This window comes from Geospiza fortis, unplaced genomic scaffold, assembly GCF_000277835.1.
Source record: "Geospiza fortis unplaced genomic scaffold, GeoFor_1.0 scaffold45, whole genome shotgun sequence".
NCBI classification, from domain to species: Eukaryota; Metazoa; Chordata; class Aves; order Passeriformes; family Thraupidae; genus Geospiza; species Geospiza fortis.
This window is the reverse complement of record NW_005054327.1, coordinates 4,990,681-4,997,878: the sequence shown is the minus strand read 5'-3', so window position 1 is coordinate 4,997,878 and position 7,198 is coordinate 4,990,681.

The window sequence follows — 7,198 nt, the reverse complement described above, 5'->3', positions numbered from 1 at the left end:
TTATCTCCCAGTCCTAGCACCAGGTTATCCCAACCATTCATGGCCTATCTTTTCTTCCTTCCTTTCTCCTCCCCGTTGGAGCTGTGGTCAGTCTGGCTGGTGGCATGGCTGGATGTCCACCCCAGCTGAAGTTATCTCACCATGTTGCTACCAGGAAGATCGTTCCTCTTCCAAGATTGCAAGAGAGTGACTTATCTTATTCCTCACCACAGCAGGCTCATTGCATTCCCCCTGCTTTCTCCTGCCACACCAGTACCCCAATCCCCTCACATAAGGAAAACCTGGGATTAAATTGTTCCACCAGAGCTATAAGCCACAGAAAAACTGGCCTAACTGGTTGGAGACCAGCCAAATAGCAATACAGTGGATCATATGTCATGGATACTTATAGAAATGAAATGTCACAGCACTCACATAGGGAAGGAAGACTTGGTCCCAGGCCATGAGGTGTAAAAAAGCTTTGCTGGAATTTTTGCCAGTTGAAACTGATCATAAACTACTTATTGCCATTTCTAAAAGAGGCCTGGCAAACATCTTGCTGGGAAACAATTTTTTTTTTCAGTTACAAATATGAGTTGCAAACTGAATGCAATTCTGAGCAAGATTTGTGAATTAAATAGACTCTTTTGAGCACCTTAGAAAAAATGCCACAGAATTATGTCCAGAGGTGAGTTATTTATGTTGGAGTTTTATTAAAAAGCCTGTCTGAGACAAAATACGCAGTGTGGCTGTCATCTATAAGGATGTAATCCCCAAAAAAGGAGATGAAACTTTCAGCATGTTTCTGGGAAGGTCTAGTTCCAGTTTCTATCAGTGCTAAAAGAAGCTCTTAAGACTAGTAGGATTTTCTTTTGAGTGGTCAGGAGAAAGAGCCTCAAAGTGTTATAATAAGGATGAGTGTTTTAAAGAATAATGTGAGTAGCACAAAAGCAATTTAAGCAAGATGCCAGAGACTGGCTATAGGCAAACAGAGAAATCTGTAAAGGCTTGACCTGTGTTTTTGATAGGTGACAAAGAATTCAGTATTTCAGGCTAGGGCTAGAAATAGGCTAGGCTTCTAGACCCAAATAATCATAATGGATGCAAATGCATGCACTTATTTAGCAAAAAAGTTCTATTTGCAAGTGCCACAATCAGACAGAGCATGTCAAGTATCTTTTTGCTGGACAGGGTGCATCATAGTCCGACTGTGTGTCACAAGTCAGGCAAGAGCTAAGTAACAGGACAAAATGGGCAGTGGATAGTGTCTGAAGTAGGCACCAGTTGCATCCAGCCTCTCTCCTGGTCTCTGATTCCCTGCAGAGCTGGTACCAGTCCACTGTGAGGACTTGCTACAAGCCAGCCTGGTCACACTACTGTAGCCTCTTGGCTTTGTCAGGCCAAGTCCACTTGGCTTTTTCATGCCACTGCACCATGTCCACTCCATTCCTGTGCTTCCCCAGCCCTGCTTCCCATTCCCAAGGTTTTGTCTGAAGAGTCCTCCAGTTCCAACACTCCATCTTGTCTTCTCGTATCCTGACCAGTCTTTCCTCATGCCCAAAATGCTCATTTCCATTAGTAAACCATGGTCACATAGTTGTTGTCTTCCTTTCTCAAGCTTCTTATCTGGACTTGCTGTCCATGTTTACACCATTGGACCCAAGAGTGCTTCCCAATTCCCATGTCTGGATGTGTGGTTAGCCATGCCTCAGCTCTGTGTTGAGATGGAAACCTGGACATGTGTGCTGGATGGGAGCTGCAGCGTGTCTCAACAGGCCGAGCCATTCAGATGACCAGGAAACGAGGGCCCCAAGACATGCTGCAGAGCAAGTAAGTACAGATGCACCCACTGTTTCTCAGCTATCTGGCTCTTCAGTCCCAGGTCTCAGTCCAATTTTCCATACTCAGTCATCACTCCCATCTCCACACCCAGCCAGCATAGGTTTCTGTTCCCAGCTTTGGGACAAACTCTCAAAACTTATCCTCCCAGCAGATCCAACTCTGATCCCCTGCTCTGACTTTGATGTCTCACCCTTCGAACCACATCTCTGCTTCCTCCTCCTGCTGCCTTGTTTCTTGCTCTTGGTTCTTGAACACGATCCCTTCCCACTCCCAACCACTGCCAACAGCCACTAAGCCATGAGGAAAAGGCTGCTTTGCTTCAGCCCATCTGCTTGGTGGGGGCACTCAGGACATGGTTCCACAGGGGTCAATGCTTCCCCCTCTGGCCTGTAAAGGATCCTGTAGTCATTAAAGGTTTGATGCCAAGTGCCTTGGACATGGTGTTGACCATAGTGTGAGCAAAGACCTTGGTTCTTCATGCACAGTGAGACCAGAGTCCTGCATGGGAGATTTAGAGAGATACCTGCCCAGACTTGCACGCCCTGCCTGGGACCATGTTTGTACAGTGAGGTCACATGTAGGAACTTGTGAGAAATGTAGAGTTCAGTGATGCTGAAGTAATTTAGCGTGAGCTGGTTAAAACACCTGTTCAGATGAATGCTGAGCAGGTGCAGACCTCAAATTTTAAAATTTTTCGACTTCCTGAGTTTGTGTAGATTTTGATAGGGGCGGGAAAAGGCACAGAACTAGGTCTGCCATTATTGTTGGGCTTCTGAGATCTGACCAGAAAACATGGGAACCCAGAGCTGTTTAACAGAAAATCCCAATAATTGCTTTGCAGGCCACAATGCCAAAAATTATTTCATAAATAGCATGGAAACAAAAGGAAAACCCTGCAGGAGATAGACAGACCCCTGTAAAATTTTGGGCTCTATTGGTATGATTTAACAGATTACATGCAATCTTACCCCAGCTGGGAAGTGCCTACCTTTGTACTCTAAAGGGCTCTAGATGGGTGGGAGAAGAGGACAGGAGGCAAAGAACAGGGTGTGTGAAGTCCAGAGATCCCAAAAGGGCAGTGCTCTGTGGGACTTGTACTGTCCTGCACTCCAGCTGGAGGCCAGATCATAAAATCATTGAATGGTTGGAGTTGGAAAGGGTATGAAAAGTCATCTAGTTCCAACCACCCCCCTGCCATGGGCAAGGGCACCTTCCTCAAGAGCAGGGTGCTCAGGGCACCTTCCAGCCTGGCCTTGAACACTTCCAGGGATGGAGCATAAGTAAGGTCGCTGGAGTCTCAACATTTAACCCTGCTTGCTTGGGCAGCCTTGGGCTGTGATGTCTCACACTGAGCTCTTCTGGGGCACTGCTGGGGCTGCCCAAGCAGCCAGAAACCCGTGTGCATCCCTGTTTTACCCCTTTCTGGAATCATTACATACACCCACACCTAGGAGCTCAGAGGGCCTCCTCACATCCATCCACGCCTCTCAGGGACCTGCCAAATGGCTGATGTCTCCTGAGGGTCAGCTGCTCATTCCCTTGGTGCAGTGTTATTGTTCCCAGTTCAGTGTTTTCCTTTCCCCCAGCCCACCTCTTCACTAGGTCCTTCATTCAGTCTTCTTACACTTCATATCCTCTTGATGGTTCCTCACCTCTTTTGAGGCGTGCATGGGGGTTGAAGGAGGGATTGAAGTCTCCCAGCTGACTGACACAAAACACCATGAAACAGCCCAGGTCACATACCACATCCAAGTCAGCCTAACCCAAACAATCCTTCATACTCTAGCTAGTACAGCCAAGAAGAGCTGTGACTTTCAGGCAGACCTGTCATACCAAACTCAAGCAATTTGCAGCCTCTTTGTTCCACAGCTGTGTCAGGTTCTAGTCTGACTTGAATGGGAGAGGTATTCTAAAAACTGCTTTTGTTTATTTATTTTCAAATGTGCATACCACAAAAATTAGATTAGGGTTTGGATTTTGTCACAGCTGTCTCCTGCAAGACTGATTCTGTTTGTAGCAAGTATTTTCTGGAGGGTTTCTTCTATTAATTATATGCTGCCACCCACTTATTTCCTTAAGGCAGATTTTGCATCTGTGATTTCTCTATGAAGTTTCCTTTCTTTAAGGTAGCACATCTCTAAGGTGGGCAGACCGATAGTGTAGAAAAAGCTTTTAGAATCCAGGGTCAAATATGTTTCTTCTGTTACAACAAGGGATAAAAAGTGCAGAGACTGTGTGACAGACAGCTTTAATTTACCCTGTGCTAATGCTGTAAGCAATTGCAAACTAGGGACACAGTGGAGAATCCAGCATTGCCTTGATCTTGCAGTCCCACATATGCTTGGCATCTGTAAACAAGGAGAAGCATAAGATAAACACAAAACAGTAAGGAGATTATAATTTGGAAATTTGTTAACATAATTTGGGTTTTCTTTACAGTTAAATGGCAGAGTGTCATCTTGCAGTGTATGGAGACCCAGCCATTTGGGCTGGAAACTCAGAGATTGAAGCTGACTACCAAAATAGCTGCATTGCATAAACCTCACAGCCACACACAGAGACATCTCTAATATCACTGTAAGTATGGTGCAGCATCTCTGTCATGATGTAGTGAATGGTGCCTGACACACAGAAGAACTTCCAGCATGCTGTTACTTTATGTCTCCATAGGAAAATCTAGGAAACCTGGAAACTATGGTTCTGTGATAACTGGAGGTGGTCATAGCCTCTGATGAGTTTGTCACTGTTCTTTTATGACAGATTTGCTGATACAGGAAATTTTGAGGCATCCATTTCTCTCTCCTGCTTGGCAGCCCTTGCTTGCCATAGCTCTGTGTTTTATTCCTGTTTGTCTTTCTGTCCCTGGGTTAGGGAATATTTATTTATTCAGTTCAACATGGGGCCATTTCTGAGGGAAGGATCAGAGAGCCCATCTGCATACCATGGGTATCCCTGGCTGATGGCAGGGATGCCAGGGAGAAGGTGTAAGAGCTGTATCCTCCCTCCTCTTCCTTTGTCTCCCAAAGGGATGGAAGCAGCCTCTTTGATCTTGAGCAAGGGCTTTAAATGTGAGGTGCTGGGTATAGAAGGATTTGCTACTGTGTCCTTTCTCAGCAAGTCAGGCTTGGTGGTCATGGTCTTACCTTCTCTGTGTGCCCAGAGCACTGCAGGTAGACCATGGATGCAGTGTGTGTACATCCTGCAAGGGCTTTACGGCCAAGCTGCTTCACACAGTCCTGCCGGAGGCCATCGCCACCTGAGGTGCAAACACATTACTTACAGGTTCTGTCTCTTGAGCATCTCATACCTTCAAAACCACCTGAAAACCATCTTTTCCTTCTCCCTTTCAGGCCCTCTGAGTGTAAACTGGAGTGGAAGCTCAGCCCTTTCACTCTTTGTAGGATGTTGATAGAAAAAGCAGAAAAATTTTAGCTTTCAGATTGGTATTTTCACTTTAGTTCTCTGTCCCTGCTCTCATCTGCCCTTTAGTTCTGATGAAGGTTTGTTTGGAGTAGTTGTGGTTTAATACTGGAGAAGGAAATAGTCTGCATCGGCAAACCTTGCAGCAGAAAGTCTCCTGCAACTTGGTTGTGACTTTATTTGCAAATACCGCTCAAGGAGTAGAAACTGAGTAGTGCACAGTTTGACAAACGCGTTTACCCACCCCCCCTTTGAGACAGCTGATTTGGAATTTTCCAGAACCCTTTTCCAAAACCATGAGTTTATGAGCTCAGTTCTTTTTTATTTTCTGGGTAAGTTGTACTTCTTCCCATATACTGCCTTCACAAATCATACCAGACCACACTGCCCATCACCTGGAGTAATAAGGGCTGGAGAATAACATTGTTAACATTTCTAAGGTACTCAAAGCATGTGAGTTTTCTTCAGACTATTGATACAGAGACCTCATGATGCTGGTAAAACCGCAGGAACCTATACCTCCAACACCTGCCTTTCCTTTATTTTTTTTAAGGTCCTTAGGTTGCACAGCTAGCCTTCGCTGATAGAAACCCTCTTCTCAGTAGCACAAACAAAGCTACAAATCCCCAAATCCCCACATGAGAATTTGAACCTGACATTTAGACACTTAAAAATATTCACCCATTTAGAGTAATTTCAAGTTTTCTGATAGATGAAAGTAAGAATATACTTTAGTATAACTCTCAGTTCTCCTCTTTCTAAGTCTACATAGGGACCCTGATGCAAGTTATCAATGAACAAGATTTTTAGCTCTCCTAAGCACACTAACATGACAACTGCATTTGCTAAGAAAGCCCAAATGCTCTTTAAATAAAACTGAAAGGAAGCTGTGGCACCCCTGCTTAACAATAGCAAACAGAAAACAGTGAGAGAGCACTTGATGTTGAAAATCTAATTTTCGTCACCATGTATTTATCAGAGCTTAGTTCCCATTCTTGGCTGATAAGGAATAACTAATCATGATTTAAGCATTTCTTCAAACCTAGCAACCTGTTGAACAGCTTCTTAATGTGCCTATCAATCATTTGGAGATAAGGATAGTTTGCACTCATAATAGCTAGTTGTAAAAATAAACAGAAGTTACTATAACTAGTTCAATCAACAATGGGATCTTTGAGGTCAGAGTGGAAATAATCAAACAGTAAGTATGAATAGGCTGTAATTTTTCTGATTAACAAATGTTTTGCTTGTCATGTGATCTTGAGAGCTGCTCTTAGCTCTTTAGAGGACTAAAATACATTTCAGAATGTATATATTTACATTAGGGGGTTAAACAAATGTATGCACATACCAGTTGTTTTCTAAAGCTATTTGTTCATGTGAAGTTTTTTTTTTCTTTTTAATTTTAAAAAGTATCTTTGTCCTAAAGTTAAATTCTCAACTGGCCACTGTACAAAGCATCTTGGATAAAAAACGGAAACCTAGTAGCACACAGAAAGTACCGTGGAATGCAAACTATAAATTACTGACATACAAAATAAACATATTACTCACATCTCTCCAACACAGCTGAAAATATAGCAGCCAACAGGAACATATTACATCTCAGTACCAGTTGCTGATCAAAATAACAGTGTCCATATATAGCTACTAGTTGTGTGAAAGGAGTCAAAGAGCTGTGACTGTATCTGTATGCACATCCAAATCAATGCCATTCACAACCTGGAGACTGACGGGACATTGATCGTAGTTATATGAATCCAAAATAGATGTTCTGACCACCTTCTGGAGGCACCTATCTTTGTCAAGATTATTCAAAGATCACAAGCCCCTCACTTTATTTTAAATTGCACCTGTGGTGCATACCTAAAATGTAAATGTAGAAGATGTGGATATAGCTTTCTTCTGTCCTCACGTTGCCTGTACAAAAATACAATCTTCCTCTCTACCCTGGGGT